Source organism: Hyperoodon ampullatus (assembly GCF_949752795.1).
Source record: "Hyperoodon ampullatus genome assembly, chromosome: 10".
Classification (NCBI taxonomy): Eukaryota; Metazoa; Chordata; class Mammalia; order Artiodactyla; family Ziphiidae; genus Hyperoodon; species Hyperoodon ampullatus.
This window is the reverse complement of record NC_136923.1, coordinates 73,330,250-73,345,380: the sequence shown is the minus strand read 5'-3', so window position 1 is coordinate 73,345,380 and position 15,131 is coordinate 73,330,250. Positions and strand designations below refer to the sequence as shown.

The window sequence follows — 15,131 nt, the reverse complement described above, 5'->3', positions numbered from 1 at the left end:
AGTGGCAGGACTGGGCCAGTTCAGAGCAGGGGAGCCCTATCAGTAGGGTGACCATTTGTACTTTGCTGGGAAGTCTGGGTTTATGCCTGTTTTCCAGTGAGTGAGAACCCCTTCCACTTTCAAAAAAGTCCTGGTTTAAATAATATATGGTCACCAATATATCAGGAAACAGTATTCTTTGGTCAATCTTCTTCTGTCTTCAGGTCTTGGTGGGCCGAATTCCTGGGGCCAGGCCAAGGAAGGCTACCTGGGTAAGGAGGAAGGGCAGGGGGTGCCCACCTCAGAGGAGCAGGCTGGTAGGGGCAGCCAGGAAGCAGTTCCCTTTGGGGGCACGATGATGGACCTCTATGATTTGTGCTAACCAGCCAAGGTACTGGGGTGTGGAGATAGCGGATGACCACTTCAGGGAAAGAGAGTACAGGGGTGGGTGGGCACCCTGATGGGCCAGGATCTGGTTACCTGTGTCTAAGAAGCGAACCCCACCCCAGTGCCAGCACTGGCTCTATATATATGTATGTATTTTCCCTGTACAATGTTTTATAAAAGAGTTCACTAATTTATCTGCTGTGTTAAGGCTTGAGGGGTGGGGTGTGGATTCCCAACTGTATCTTGCTCTGGGGTGGGCAGGGAAGGACTGATTCGCACTTGGCTTGGGAAATAAACAGGCCAGTTTGGATGGCCTCCAGCTCTGTGGCTATGGATTGATAACTGGAAGCTACTGGGGTATGATCAGAGGTTGGGGGAGCTCAGCTGGGGAAGGCTGAGCGCAGGGTGGTGGCTGAACTGGAGCCATTATGCTGGACCCAACTCTCTCTCTGACCCTTAGGTTTTCTCATTCTCCAAGTCCTTCAAGGAGAAGGAGCAGGCCTGAAGTCTGGTGATAACAAACTGTGCCCTTAAGCAAGTCTCTGACTCTCTGAACCTCAGTTTCTTCTTCTGTACAGTGAGCGTGATAACCTACCTCATAAGGCTGTTGTGAAGACTAGAGACAGTCATGCGTTCATTTAACAAGGATTTGAGTGACTACTAGACGGCAGGCACTGTGTTTAGCACGGATATACGGCCATCAACACACTGACACGCCTCCTGCCCATGGCAAGACAGTAGTCTCGTGGAGGAGAGAGGATGGAAGGAACGCACAGAAACAGCCTCTATTATAATAAGTGGTAGGACGGGAAGGAACGGAGACTATGAGAATAACTAGAGGGTGGGAGAGAGAGGTGGGTTTACTTTGACTGGCTGGTCAGGGGAGGCCTCTTGAAGGCGTGACGTTTATGCCGATTTAGGCCAAGCATCCAGCACGTGTCTGGTATTCAGGAGTCGCTCAGGAAACTGCATCTTTGGGTGATGACTACCTTACGTTTGCATGTGGCCCTTCACGGTTTTCCGTAAAGCTTTGACGTGGCATCTTTAAATTTCCCAGTAGAGGAAACTGAGAACCAGAGGTCATCTCAAGACAGTGTGAGGGAGAGAGTGTGTTTCTTGTGTTTCCTGTGTCTGAGCCTTTTGTGGGGGATTGTTGGGAAAGGGAGGCTGGGAGGACGACTCACTTACTCAGCAACTTGTGCTTCCAGGAAGGGCCTCCGTCTCCCATCCTGGGGCTCCCTGTTCTGTCTCTCACCGTCCCCTGCCCTGTACCGCGAGGCCCTCATCTGGTAACAGTGAGGACAGGGGCCCTGCCTCTGGCTGCTCCTCCGCCCCCAGCCCCACCCCTGTTCCCTCCTAACTCTTCTTTCCCCTCGCCTGACAAGGAAGGGGCAATGGGAGCGGAGGGTTGGGGCATCAGGGTCCCACATCTGGCCTTGCCTCTGACAAGCTGTGTGACCTTGGGTCTCGGCTAACATCTCAAAAGTGATGGGGATGGGCTCGTGCTGTGTCTGGGTCTTAAGCTTTGTTGGGCCCAGACGTCTTCAAAAAGCTGACGAGAGCTATGGATCCTCACCCCAGAAAGATACCCTACATGCATTTTTACACATTATTTCAGGCACTCCACAGACCCCCCACCACCACCAAACTGGGCTCCATGGACTTCACACTGAGCACTCCTGATGCAACAGTGGTCATGGTAACCACCAACGCTTAATTTTGACAGTTTGGAAAGTTCGTTCCTTCCCTCGTTTACTCACGACAGTCCTCTGAAGTGTGTTGCCCTCGTAATACTCTTAATTCCATGTTGCTGATGAGAAAATTAAGGCTCCAGGAAGAAAGGTGAATTGCTCAGAATAGCCCACCTGACTCCAAACTCTGTCTGCTTCCTCACAGCCGCCTCCCTTCTAGCTGTATCCATTCCCACCCATTCCCACCCATTCATCCCTCTCCCAATCACACCACCCCTGAACTTTATACCTTTCTATCAGAGCAGGGATGCAGGAGGGCCTGAGGAGGGAAAAGCTTAATACAAAAAGTTAATGGGTGTAGGTGGCACAGGTGTTCCTGATCGAGTTGGTTGCACCTTGGTTTCTGGAGCCTCCTCACTGCTCCCTGGACGTGGCCCAAGCCCCAGTGGCTAGAACCCCTCTCTGAGGCCCCGCCCAAAGCAGCAGCGGGGGCAGGTCCTGGGGCCTGCAGTCAGCAATACTTGAAGGGTCCTCTTCTCCCAAAAGGAGCACAGCTTTCTCCAGGGCTGGGCTTCATTGAAACAGAGAGGCTTCCTCCCACTCCTGCAGGAAGCTGCAGGGGAGAGGTGCCTTCCACCTGGGAGGCGTAAGGGAGGAGCTTCCTAAGTGCTCAGGCGGGCCTGCCCCTGCCTGCTTACCCACCACCTGCCTACCCTCAGTGGCCTGTGGCTGCTTTCATCTCTGCAGCTCCAAGGCGATGCTGGCTTCCCACCATGAGTCAGCTGCCCAGGATGGGCGGCCACTGATTCCAGGCAGAGGAGCTGGGCTTCTTCCCTCTGACGGCACAGGGATGGCCGGCTGCTGCAGACCCGCTGTCGGGGCCTCAGGGGATGTTTTTGGCCAGGAAGGTGAGAAAAGGTGAGCTTCTGGGAGAGGGGCGGTGACCAGGGCAACGCATTGCGAATGCTCCCTCTTTACCTGGATGATCCTGTGCTCCCTGCCCAATTCTCAGAGCTCTAGAAGCTTCGCTAACACTTGGCACAGAAGAGCCCCTCCTCCCTCCCCTCCTTGAGAACCGTTCTCTGAGCTTCTACAGAACGTGCTCTGATGTCTCCTGTCCTCCAGCCTGGATCCCTTCCTCCGCCCAGTCTTCCTTCTCCATAGTTTCCTTTTCAGGAGACTGAGTTTCACTCCCGTCTCACCTGTACCTGAGCTCCCCATTTCTAACTTGAAAGTGCCCTCCTGGCCATTTCCATGTGGCTCCCTGCCAGCCACTCAGATTCAGCCTCGCCTCTCCCCTTCACTTCCCTCTCACAGGATCCTGAGGCCAGAGCAGCCAGACTGATGGCCTCACTACTCTGCCCCCTCTGCTTCCTCAAGGCTGACTCGCTCTTCAAGCCCAGCATAAATCAGCTCCTGCGGGAAGCCCGCCCCAGCCCTGAGCTGCTTGGAGACCCCTCCCTCCTCCACACCACTGCAACCACTTACCTTGGCTGGCTCTTTCTCATCCTTCAGGCGCAGCCGGACACCCTCACCCCCTCTGCCACATCAGCTCCTGTTAAAGGCCCCCAGTCCCCCTCTCATGGTGTTACTTGCTCCACATCTCCCTCCCCCAGCAGCTTGTATGCTCCACAACTCATGGGCTGCCTGTCTTATTCATCACAGTATCCCCAGCATCTAGTGCTGCTCCTGGCACCAGCAGGTACTAATATGTGTCTGCTGAATGACTACCTTTTAGTATTTAATCAAATGCTGTCACGCACTGTTTAAGTTCCTTGAGGGCAAAGGCCACGTCTCCCTTGGACGCATGACCACATAACCCTCTTGTTTCTAGAGGTGAGTGACCTGATCTAATGCTGAGGTTCCTGTGTGACACAGAGTTATGGTTTTAGGGATGGGCTTCTTGCATTTCATCATAAAGGCGTCAAGATGCCTTGAAGAGGCTCCTGCCTGATGGGCTGACACTCGATGCCCTCTAAGGGGAGACACGAGGGACTTCCTGGCGGTCCAGTAGTTTGGACTCGGCGCTATCATTGGCGTAGACCCGGGTTCAATCCCTGGTCGGGGAACTAAGATCCCGCAAGCCATTCGGTGTGGCCAAAAAAAGATAATAAGGGGAGACACAAGGAGCTGGGCAGTGATGGTACCAGGTGCGGCCCATCTGGTCCTTACAGGACTAGGCGTGGGGGCCTCGGGCAGCCCTCGTATCATCAGGTCAGGTCCACTGCCCCCTGTGCCACCTGCAGCTGCCAGTGCCAAGCAGCCCAGCGACCTGCACTCTACATTTGCTCCTCTTCTGATCTCCTTCCATCCTCAGCACCCTGCTTGGGCTCTCCAGCCTGTTCCTGTGCTACTAGGGCCACTGGAAATGTTTCTGCCAAACGTGGATCACACAACGAGAAAGAACAGCACCGCTGGGGGCCAGGGTGGCAGAAGCCAGTCAGGACCAACCTGTTCACTGTCCCGCCCACCTGGAGAGCCCTCCCTCAGGAGACAGCCTTATGGTTCTAGGGGTTTTTTAAATTAATTAATTTTTTGGGGGGGCTGCATTGGGTCTTTGTTGCTGCCCACGGGCTTTCTCTAGTTTTGGAGAGCAGGGGCTACTCTTCGTTGCGGTGTGCTGGCTTCTCATTGCAGTGGCTTCTCTTGTTGCGGAGCACGGGCTCTAGGCGCGCAGGCTTCAGTAGTTGTGGCACACGAGCTCAGTAGTTGTGGCTCACGGGCTCTACAGCGCAGGCTCAGGCTCAGTAGTTGTGGTGCATGGGCTTAGTTGCTCCGTGGTATGTGGGATCTTCCCGGACCAGGGCTCGAACCCATGACCCCTGCATTGGCAGGTGGATTCTTAACCACTGTGCCACCAGGGAAGTCCCTGGGGTTTTTGTTGTTGTTGTTAAACAGTGAGCTCCCTGCACAGGGTTCTCAGGGCCTAGGAGGGATCTATGCACAGAGTGGGGACCCAGCAGACTTGCTGTTTTCCACTTCTCCCACTTTAATGTGGGATCACGCGTCCAGTGCTGCTCTCAGGGGTGGGATGCCACTGGCACCCCAACTGTGGGATGCTCCCTTCTCATTCCTGAAGACTGTATTTCTTCAATCTTGTCTTCTACAGACTGAGCCTCCGGTCTCCTTTAAGATTTCCTCACAGCAGCGGTCTATCTCCTGCCACTTCTTGTCACTGTCATTTGTTTTCTGAGCCACTCAAAGAGAGTTTGGTAGTCTCCTGCTTCCTCTCTCTCTGTCTGTCTCTCTCTTTCCTACCCTGTGATCTTCCTGCCCTTTGGCTCAAAACTTTCCAGCATTTGTTCCAAAAATCTGAGGTAGCACAAACCTCTATCAATTCAATCCCACAGTTCGGTGAGGCGGGGGGCACCCAGTACAAGGCCAGGAGCCAGGTAAGAGGCTCACAGTCAAGTGCAGGACACACACACACACACACACACACACACACACACACACACACGTAATGGGACACACCGTTTGTTGGCCCATCACTGTGGTTGGCCCTCCTTGCTGGCCTGTGACCAGGTCATCAAGGCTGCCCTCAGCCCTGTGACCCCGGAGGGAGTGCATGCACAAGCGTGCAGAGGAAGGAGGGCTGCTCCCTGTTTGCCTGTTTCTCCTACAGTGTCTGACACTCAAACCCTTGGGAAAGGTTACCTGTTACTGCTGACACAAACACACACACTGCTGATATCTTTGGTGACCTCTTGGCCATGTAAAGCTGCCCTTGACATTCACTTTAACCTGATTTCTCCAGGGAGAGTGGAGGAGAGTGAGGAAAGGACGTCTGTGTCACTTGCCTTGGTGTCGAGCACTGCTGTCCTTGCCCCATGGGTCTAGCCTGAATCCCTTGTGTGAATCTCGTGTGTGCACGCGAGACAGGTTGTAAGCAGCAGGTGGCACTCTACTCACAGGTGCCTGACCTCAAGCTCAGGAGGTGGAGTTCAGGTTCCAATTCTGCTGAGGTTGACAGGGGTCCCCTTAGGATCCTGGCACGGAGCTAAGTGCTGCCCCGTCTGCCAGTATTTCTCAGAATAGAGCGTGCATCAGAAATGCTTTTTTGAAAACACAGATCCCTGGGTCTCGTTCCCAGAGCTCCTGATTCAGTGAGTTCGCAGTGGGTCCTGAGAATTCACATTTCTAACAAGTCCCCAGATGCGGCTGCCAGTCCTGATGACTCAAGGACCGAACTTTGAGAACTGCTGCTGTGCGGTATCCCATTTAATCATCCCACCCCTCTCTGGGCAGGCAGCATCCAGGTGCCAGTGAAGAAGCTAAATTCCCGACAGGCCAAGCGACCTGGCCTAGGCCACAGAGCTGGAGAATGGGGAGGAGCCAACCAGCACGGGCTGCTCTGCCCTCTGCCTCAAGAGCACTGTGGCTGGGGTGGGTATGAGCCCCTCTCCTGCGAGGGCAGTAAGAGGAGAGAGCAGGGTAGGGGTAAGCAGGGTACTGAAAGGAGGCACGGGGCGCTGTTAGGCTGGCAGTCATCCCTGGTGTCCACAGTGTAGAAGCACTACTGCTTCTATTGGAATCTAGCCTCATAATACTGGCCAATGAGCACTCACACCGTGGACGCCTTGCTGCTGCCCTGACCCCCCTCCTTTTCAGGACTGAAGCTGTGGCTCCCCCAGCGGCTGACTGCGCTCACCTGGGTCCTTTCCTGGACCGTCCTTTCCATGCAACTGCTCTTTTTTTTTGAACTTTATTTTATTTATTTTTTTACACAGCAGGTTCTTATTAGTTGTCCATTTCATACATATTAGTGTATACATGTCAATCCCAATCTCCCAATTCATCCCACCCCCCCACCCCATGCAGCTGCTCTTTCCATAAGACAGCCAGCTCACCCAAGATCATGCCTGCTCCCTGGGGGTGGCCCACATTTGCTGACGGTCCCTCCTTCCAACTCAGGACAACTCTGAAGATGCCTCATAGCTCCAGGGCTCCCCAGGGCGGCCCAGCTTCTCCCTCTGTCCTGCCGCCTCCCCTCCTTACCCCGCAGGTGTGCATCCTGAAGGCTCTCCCCAAACACGTCCTGAACACAAATCTCAGTCTCCCGGGAACCTATCCTGCCACAACTTGTTATGTACCAGGCACTGTTCCGAGCATTCACGCATATAATTTCAAGGAACCCTCCCAACAACCCAGGATGTAGGTGTTTTTATTATCCCCAGTTTATGGGTAAGAAAACAGAGGGAAAGGCTAAGTAAATTACCCAAGGTCACAGAGCTAGCAAGCTGCACAGCCAGGATTCCTATGCAAGCTCTGAAGTGTTACACACACTGTCTTCTAGAACATTCCGGTGGCCTAGCCGTGAAGAAATTAAACAAAGGAAACAGTTGAAGAAGATACATTCTGATTTGAGAGGGAAAAATAATCTCCACTATTCCCAATTCTTTTCCACAGGCCTCTCACTGGTGCCTGAACACGCAGCCCTGGTGCCTAATTTTAACTCAGTGGTTCTTATGGGGGTGGGGACTTTTGGCAACGTCTGGAGACATTTTGTTGTCAGACCTGGGAGGCTCCTAAGGGCATTTAGCAGGTGGAGGTCACAATTACTACCAAATGTCCTACAACAAGCAAAGCCAGCCCAAAATGTCAGTAGTACTGAGGTTGAGAAACCCTGTAATCTGGCTTTAGAGCCTGGTCCCTCAGCTGCTTTTACTCTGAAGGACTCCCAGTGTGATGACTACTAGGGAGCAGGCTTTGGTGAAGGTGGTCAGAGATGTCTGAGCATGGGGGTGGAAAGAGGCTCTGGAAGGCACACCTGCCTGCACATCTGTCCAGTTAGTAGGCACATGCAGTGAAATCACAGAGGCACAAAGCCACTCATTGCATCGACACTTGAAAGAACAGAAGGCTGGAAACTACCTAAGTGTCCATCCACCGGGAGCAGGTTAAATAAATAAGCTACAGTAAAGCCATACAATGGGACATGATGCAGCCATAAAACAGAAAGAAGAAGCTTTTTATTATTAGCATGGAACTATCACCAAATATACTCAGAAGTGGGAAATAAAAAACATGGATAGGGCTTCCCTGGTGGCGCAGTGGTTGAGAATCCGCCTGCCGATGCGGGGGATACGGGCTCGTGCCTCGGTCCGGGAGGATCCCACATGCCGCGGAGCAGCTGGGCCCGTGAGCCATGGCCGCTGAGCCTGCGCGTCCGGAGCCTGTGCTCCGCAACGGGAGAGGCCACAACAGTGAGAGGCCCGCGTACCGCAAAAACAAAAAACAAAAAACATGGATAGTTTATACATGGATAGTTAAACATGGATAGTATCTACCATTATATAAAAAGGGAAGAAAGTATATACAGGCATTTGTGTTTAATGCATAGACTATTTCTGGAAAAATACATAAGATAATATTGATATCAACATACTGGAGGCCTCCAAGGAGGAGAACTGAGAGTCTGGGAGAGAGGGGAGGAGGGGGATGCTTAGTTATTACTTATATCTTTTTCTGTCTTTTAAATGTTATACTGTGTACATATATTATCTATTCAAAATTAAATAATTTTTTTTTTTTTTTTTTTTGCGGTATGCAGGCCTCTCACTGCTGTGGCCTCTCCTTTTGCAGAGCACAGGCTCCGGATGCACAGGCCCAGCGGCCATGGCTCACGGGCCCAGCCGCTCCGCGACATGTGGGATCGTCCCGGACCAGGGCACGAACCTGCGTCCCCTGCATCGGCAGGTGGACTCTCAACCACTGCGCCACCAGGGAAGCCCAAAATTAAATAACTTTTTAGTAAAGTAGGGAAAAAAAACGTAATAAAATGGAGATGACGGTGAGCCCCCTGCTCCAAGAGGAAGAAAAATACCTTGAACTTGATTCCAGGAGTGAGAGTGCCCATGGGAAATCTTTATCCTCAGGCCAGCTGCTCCCCACTTGTGCCCAGGCACTGTCAGGTGATGTTCAGAGAATTAGAAACTTATTTCAGTACGAGCCTGAGTAAAACAGAAGAATGATAGACCCCACTATCAGTGGCTGAAGAAAATTCATAAATGAACGCCTAACAAAATCCAAAAGAAATACCATTAAAATTTGGGGCCCCAGGGCTCTTTCGTGATGACAAATAACTGACAAGGCTCGGGTCATTCCTCTTTTCCCCATACAAACACTTCTTAGAGCCTCTGAGGATCCCGGCCCTTCTATTTAAAAGCTTCTCAGATCATCAGCAACTCACCTGGGTAAAGGAGCTGGGGCAGGGCCCCTTCCAGCCCTGGACCCCACCAGTTCAAATGACCCCTTTCCTGGGGCAACCCTGGTACAGAGCCGGCAGACGCGCTCCAAAACCCAACCTGCCCAGCGGGGGTTCAACCTGAGGGCCAATGCCACGGAGGGGACTTCCTCCATCTTTACAAGGAGAAAGCTGGTGACCGCTGACACCAAAGTAGCCTCACAAGAGAAAACCACAACAGGAGGGCACAGGGGCCTCAGGGGCTGTGCTGGGGCAGCCGCTGGGTCACCTGCCCTCCCGCCTTCCCTCAAGCCATCTCCGCCCTCCACTGTCCTTACTCACCTCTTTCAGAAGCTTCACTTGCTCACCACTCCCCATTCAGACCTCAGCACAGCCTTTATCCCTCAAGTCCTCAAGTCCTAAAGTCCTCAACTCGACCTTCTATTGACAGTGGTTCCTCTGTCTTGGTAAGTGGTGTTAAACAGGTTCCAGTGTTTATCTGTCTCCCTGACGAACACCCCAGGGGGAGGGAGTTATCCGTGTGTTTGTGTTTCCTCCTCTCCCCTTGGTACTGATACAGGTCTCAGTCTGCAGGTAGTAGTCACTCTCGGCCTTGTTGGCTCTCCTGGGGGGAGAGGAGGAAACCCACTTCCCCCCACTTCCAACTCACTGAGGAGACTCACCTCCCCCCAGTTCCATCATGTTTGCTAAGTGCCAGACTACGTGAAAATTACTGAAGAGAAATGGTGTCTCTCATGTCCCTCCGGCCAGAATGCCACCCAGGAGCCCGAATGACCCTTTGATAAGCTAAGTCAACTGCTGTCACTCCCTGGCTACCCGTCTCTCTCTGAATAGCACCTAAAGCCCTGACGCAGGCCCAGGAGGCTCTGCACTGACTGGGCCCTGCTCCCCCCCGGCCCCCTCTCCCACCGCTCTCCAGGGTCCAGGAGCCCACACCCTGCCTCAGAGCTCCTGTGCTGGCTCTTCCCTCTCCCTGGAATGCTTTTCCATGCAGCTGGTCCCATCGATGCACGCGGGGCCCTGCTCCAAAATGGCACCCTTTCAGTACCCAGCCCCTTTCACCTGCCCCTCCACATCCGCTCACTCACCACTTCTCCACCCTGCGCAGGGCCCTGGTAGGCTGGCCGCTCTGCCTGCAGGGACAGGCCCCACGCCCTCTGGCTTCCGTTCAGCAGAGAACAGGCAAGATCCTGGAAGGTGGGAGGGGGCAGGAGGCCAGGGCGTTAATCCCCGGACTGGCTCTCTCCCTGCAGGGTGGCTGCCGCCCACTGGCCCCTCAATGGCCACAGCCTCAGCTCTTAGCAGAAGGGTCTCACCTCGGCTTCTCTCCAGGTTCTAGTAACTGCTCCCTCCCCTCCCTCTCACTCACCCAGGTCTGGCTACCTACGCTGTGCTCCCCTATACCTTGCCCACACCTTTGGAGGTGATCCCTTTATTAAACTTTCCTCAAATTACCCAGCTTGAATATACTGTGGCTTTTCTTTCAGGCCCCCAATTCACCACCCATTACATGCCTATGGTTTGTGAGCTGTCTGGCCCCCAAAGAGACCAGAAGGTCAGAAAATATAGTGGCTTAGTTATCCTCTGCTGCATCCCAACGTCTGACTCGGCGCCTGCACACAGTAGCTCAATAAGTACTTGTCGAATGAGTGAATGAAGAAGGGAGGGACTGAGGTCATCTGGAGAGAGGATGTAGAGGCTGGAAGGACAGGCAAGAGTTTAGGAGGCGATGGGGAGGCAGCGCACAAATGAAGGCACAGGAGGCGGTGGGGATGAGGATGCCGCCTCCCCTCAAGGCATGAAAACCTCTGTTTCTGTCCTTCTTAGCGCTTCACAGTCTGGTGATTTTGGTCTTTGTTTTCTTTGTATGTCTTCCGACTAGAATGGATTCCCTGGGGGCAGGGGCCATGTCTGTCTTGTTCACTGTGGTATGCTTAGAGCTTGGCACAGTTCCTGACATACATAGAAGGCACCAGATCCATACTTGTCAGATGAAGGAAAGATATATGAGTTATCCAAAAGAAACAGTGAATTGGTAGAGGACCTGGAAAGCCGGGTTGGGCAGTTTGGAAGTTGCGTGGAGAGCAGTAGGGATGAACTACAAATCCTAGTGCGGGGCTGGGGGTCGGGGGACAAAGGTGGAGCTTATAGGAAGACGAGCCATTGTTACAGAGTCATTATTCATAAACCACGCAAAACCCTTCAAGGAATGAATAACAGTAACTAGCAGCCTCACCGTCACTCTCTCTGTAACTGGTTCCGTTTCTAGCTCCCTTCCCAGAGACCGTGTGGGTGTGCGGGTGGAAGCCACTCTGCACACAGTAGTGTCAATGCCTTTGAGGAACAGAATCATGCGGTCTCGAAGCAAGAGTGTGAAAGGTAAAAAGCATGGACCTGAGCAGGATGCCTGGGGGCGGGACCGCAGCTCTGCCCCTCAGCAGCCAAGCGGACTGAGGTGTTTCTGAACTCCTGGGTCTCCAGGTCTTCAACTGCAAGTGGGGACAGTAAGAACATGGAGGTAATCGTGAGGATTAAATGAGTCAATATCTGTAAGACACTTAGAACAGCGACTCAATTCTCAATTAGTATTAGCTTGTGTATAATTTTAAAAACAACAGAAAAGAAAAAAGAGAAGTCTGGCAATGGAATAACGTTGGCGTTTATAAGGCACAGGTACAGACGTTCTCATTAAATCCTCCTGATGAGGTATCATCAGTATTCATTTTATGGAAACTGGTTTGGATGCTTAGGGATTTGCCCTAGATCTCACAGCTGATAGGTTGTGGTCGGGCCACACGTACAAATGGCACCGAGTCTTGTTTTATTGAACCACGTGCCTCTAAGTTGAGCAGCTTCAGGATTCCACAAAAACAAAGCCCAGAAAAGCCAGTTCCTTTTACACTTGTCCCCCACCCCGGCTCCCTGCCCCCGAAGCCAGGCCACTTTGTTACTGGTGTTTCAGTTAACTGCACTCATCACCTTTTAACTGCCTCGTGGTTAGAAACAAAGGAAAGGGGCATCCTCATCCCCAGGCCAGAGCTGGGAGGGACTGCTGTACACTTAGGAGATGTGAAAACCCAGTGCAATGTGTGGATCTTATTTTGATCCTGATTCAAACCAGCCAATTATTAAAAAATAAAATAAAAACATCTTTGAGACAACTGGAAAAATCCGAATATGAACTGGATACTAGGGGATGTTATAAAATCACTGTTCATTTGTTAAGTGTGATATTGATATGGTGATTATGTTAAAAAAAGAAAGTCTTAATCAACCCACATAAATATGCCCCCCATACAAAAACCTAATTTTTGACAAACGTACAAACATCGTTCAATGGAAGAAGGGTCACTTTTTTTTTTTTTTTTTTTTTTTTTTGCGGTATGCGGGCCTCTCACTGCTGTGGCCTCTCCCGTTGCGGAGCACAGGCTCCGGACGCGCAGGCTCAGCGGCCATGGCTCATGGGCCTAGCCGCTCCGCAGCATGTGGGATCTTCCCGGACCGGGGCACAAACCCGTGTCTCCTGCACCAGCAGGTGGACTCTCAACCACTGCGCCACCAGGGAAGCCCGAAGGGTAACTTTTGATCAAGGGTGCTGGATCAATTGGACATCCTCAGGCAAAATAGTGAACTCAACCTAAACCCCAACCTTATAAAAAAATTTACTCAAGGGAATTCCCTGGTGGTCCTGGACTCCATGCTTCCACTGCAGGGGCCCGGGTTCGATCCCTGGTCAGGGAACTAAGATCCCTCAAGCAGCTTGGCCAAAAAAACCCAAACCAAACCAAACCAACAAAACCCAAAAACCTTAAAAAAAAATTACTCAAACTAGATCAAGGCCTAAAACATAAAACATACATCTATAAAAACATTAGAAAAAATACAGAGAAAGATCTGCAGGACGTAGGGCTCAACCCAAAAACACAGTCCATAAAAGAAAAAATAAATTGGATTTCACCAAAATTAGAAACTATTGCTCTGCAAAAGATCCCTGTGAAGATAATGAAAAGACCAGCTTGTAGAGAAAGTATGTGCAAACCACATGCCTGACAAAGTTCTTATATCTAGAATATATAAAGAAATCTAAAAGCAAAGAAGCAATCCAGTTAGAAAATGGACAAAAGATTTAAATGGATAATTAACCAAAGAGGATACACAGACAGCAAAAAAGCACATGAAAAGAAGTTCAACATCTAGGGACTTCACTGGTGGCGCAGTGGTTAAGAATCTGCCTGCCAGTGCAAGGGACATGGGTTCAATCCCTGGCTGAGGAAGATCCCACATGCTGCAGAGCAACTAAGCCCGTGCGCCACAACTACTGATCCTGCGTGCCACAACTACTGAAGCCTGTGTGCTCTAGGGCCCATGCTCCGCAACGAGAAGCCACCACAATGAGAAGCCACTACAATGAGAAGCCCACGCACATCAGGGAAGAGTAGCCCCCACTCGCCGCAATTAGAGAAAGCCTGCGCGTGGCAACAAAAACCCAACACAGCCAAGAAAAAAAGATGTTTAACATCTAGCCATTAGGGAAACGCAAATTAAGATCACAATGAGTATTACCGCACACCTATCAGCATGGCTAAAATTAAAAAATAAAAAAAACGGTAACACCAAGTGTTGGCGAAGATGTGGAGAAACTGGCTCACTTGTACACTACTAGCAGGAACGCAAACTGGTACAGCCACTCTGGAAAAGAGTTTCAGTTTCTTTGAAAATGAAACATACAGTTACCACAGGACCCAGCAGTTGCATTCTTGGGCATTTATTCCAGAGAAATGAAAACTTATGTTTACATAAAAACCTATACACAAATGTCTATAGCTGCTTTATTCGTAATGGCCCCAAACTGGAAACAGCCCAGATGTCCCTCCTTGTGTGAATGGTTAAACAGACATGGTACATCCATACTTGGGATACTACTCAGCAACAAAAAGAAGGAACTACAGACACACACAACCACCTGGATGGCTCTCACTCGCTTATGCCAAGTGAAAAAGCCAACTTCAAAAGGTCACAAACTTTGCTTCCATTTACATAATATTTTAAAAATAAAATTATAGAGATGGAGAACAGAGCAGTGGCTGCCAGGGGGTAGGGATGGGGAAGAGCTGAGAGGTGGATGTGGTTATAAGAAGACAGCATGAAGGAACCTTGTGGTTATGGAAATGTTCTATATATATTTTAATTTTTATTGGAGTATAGTTGATTTACAATGTTGTTAGTTTTTTTTTTAAATAAGTTTATCTGCTACATTGTTCTTTTATAAAAATATTTATTTTCTTTATTTTATTGATTGCGTCGGGTCTTAGTTGCAGCACATGGGATCTTTCATTGCAGTGCGGGCTCTTCATTGTGGTGTGCAGGTTTCTCTCTAGTTGTGGTGTGCAGGCTCCAGGGCGCATGGGCTCTGTAGTTTGTGGCAGGCAGGCTCTCTCGCTGAGGCGTGCGAGCTCAGTAATTGTGGTGCACGTGCTTAGTTGCCCCGCAGCATGTGTGATTCTAGTTCCCCGACCAGGGATCAAACCCACATCCCCTGCATTGGAAGGTGGATTCTTAACCACTGGATCACCAGGGAAGTCCCTACAATGTTGTGTTAGTTTCTGCTGTAAAGTGAATCAGTTATACATATACATATATCCACTCTTTTTAAGATTCTTTTCCCATATAGGTCATTACAGAGTATTGAGTAGAGTTCCCTGTGCTATATACAGTAGGCCTTAATTAGTTACCTATTTTATATATAGTATAGTATGTATATGTCTCAATCTCCCAATTTATCCCTCCCCCTCACAATGTTCTATACCTTGACTGTGAATCTACACGTGACAAAATTGCATAGAACTACACACACACACACATGAAAT

The 15,131-nt window shown here is 50.8% G+C and overlaps 1 long non-coding RNA gene across 1 annotated transcript; it reads left to right on the top strand.

The window, feature by feature from the left end:
• Positions 1–1,072: 1,072 nt before the first annotated feature.
• On the top strand, positions 1,073–2,942 carry LOC307058595. Its single transcript, XR_013811099.1, has 3 exons — positions 1,073–1,166; positions 1,985–2,208; positions 2,805–2,942. It is a non-coding gene; the product is annotated as an uncharacterized lncRNA (long non-coding RNA).
• Positions 2,943–15,131: the final 12,189 nt, after the last annotated feature.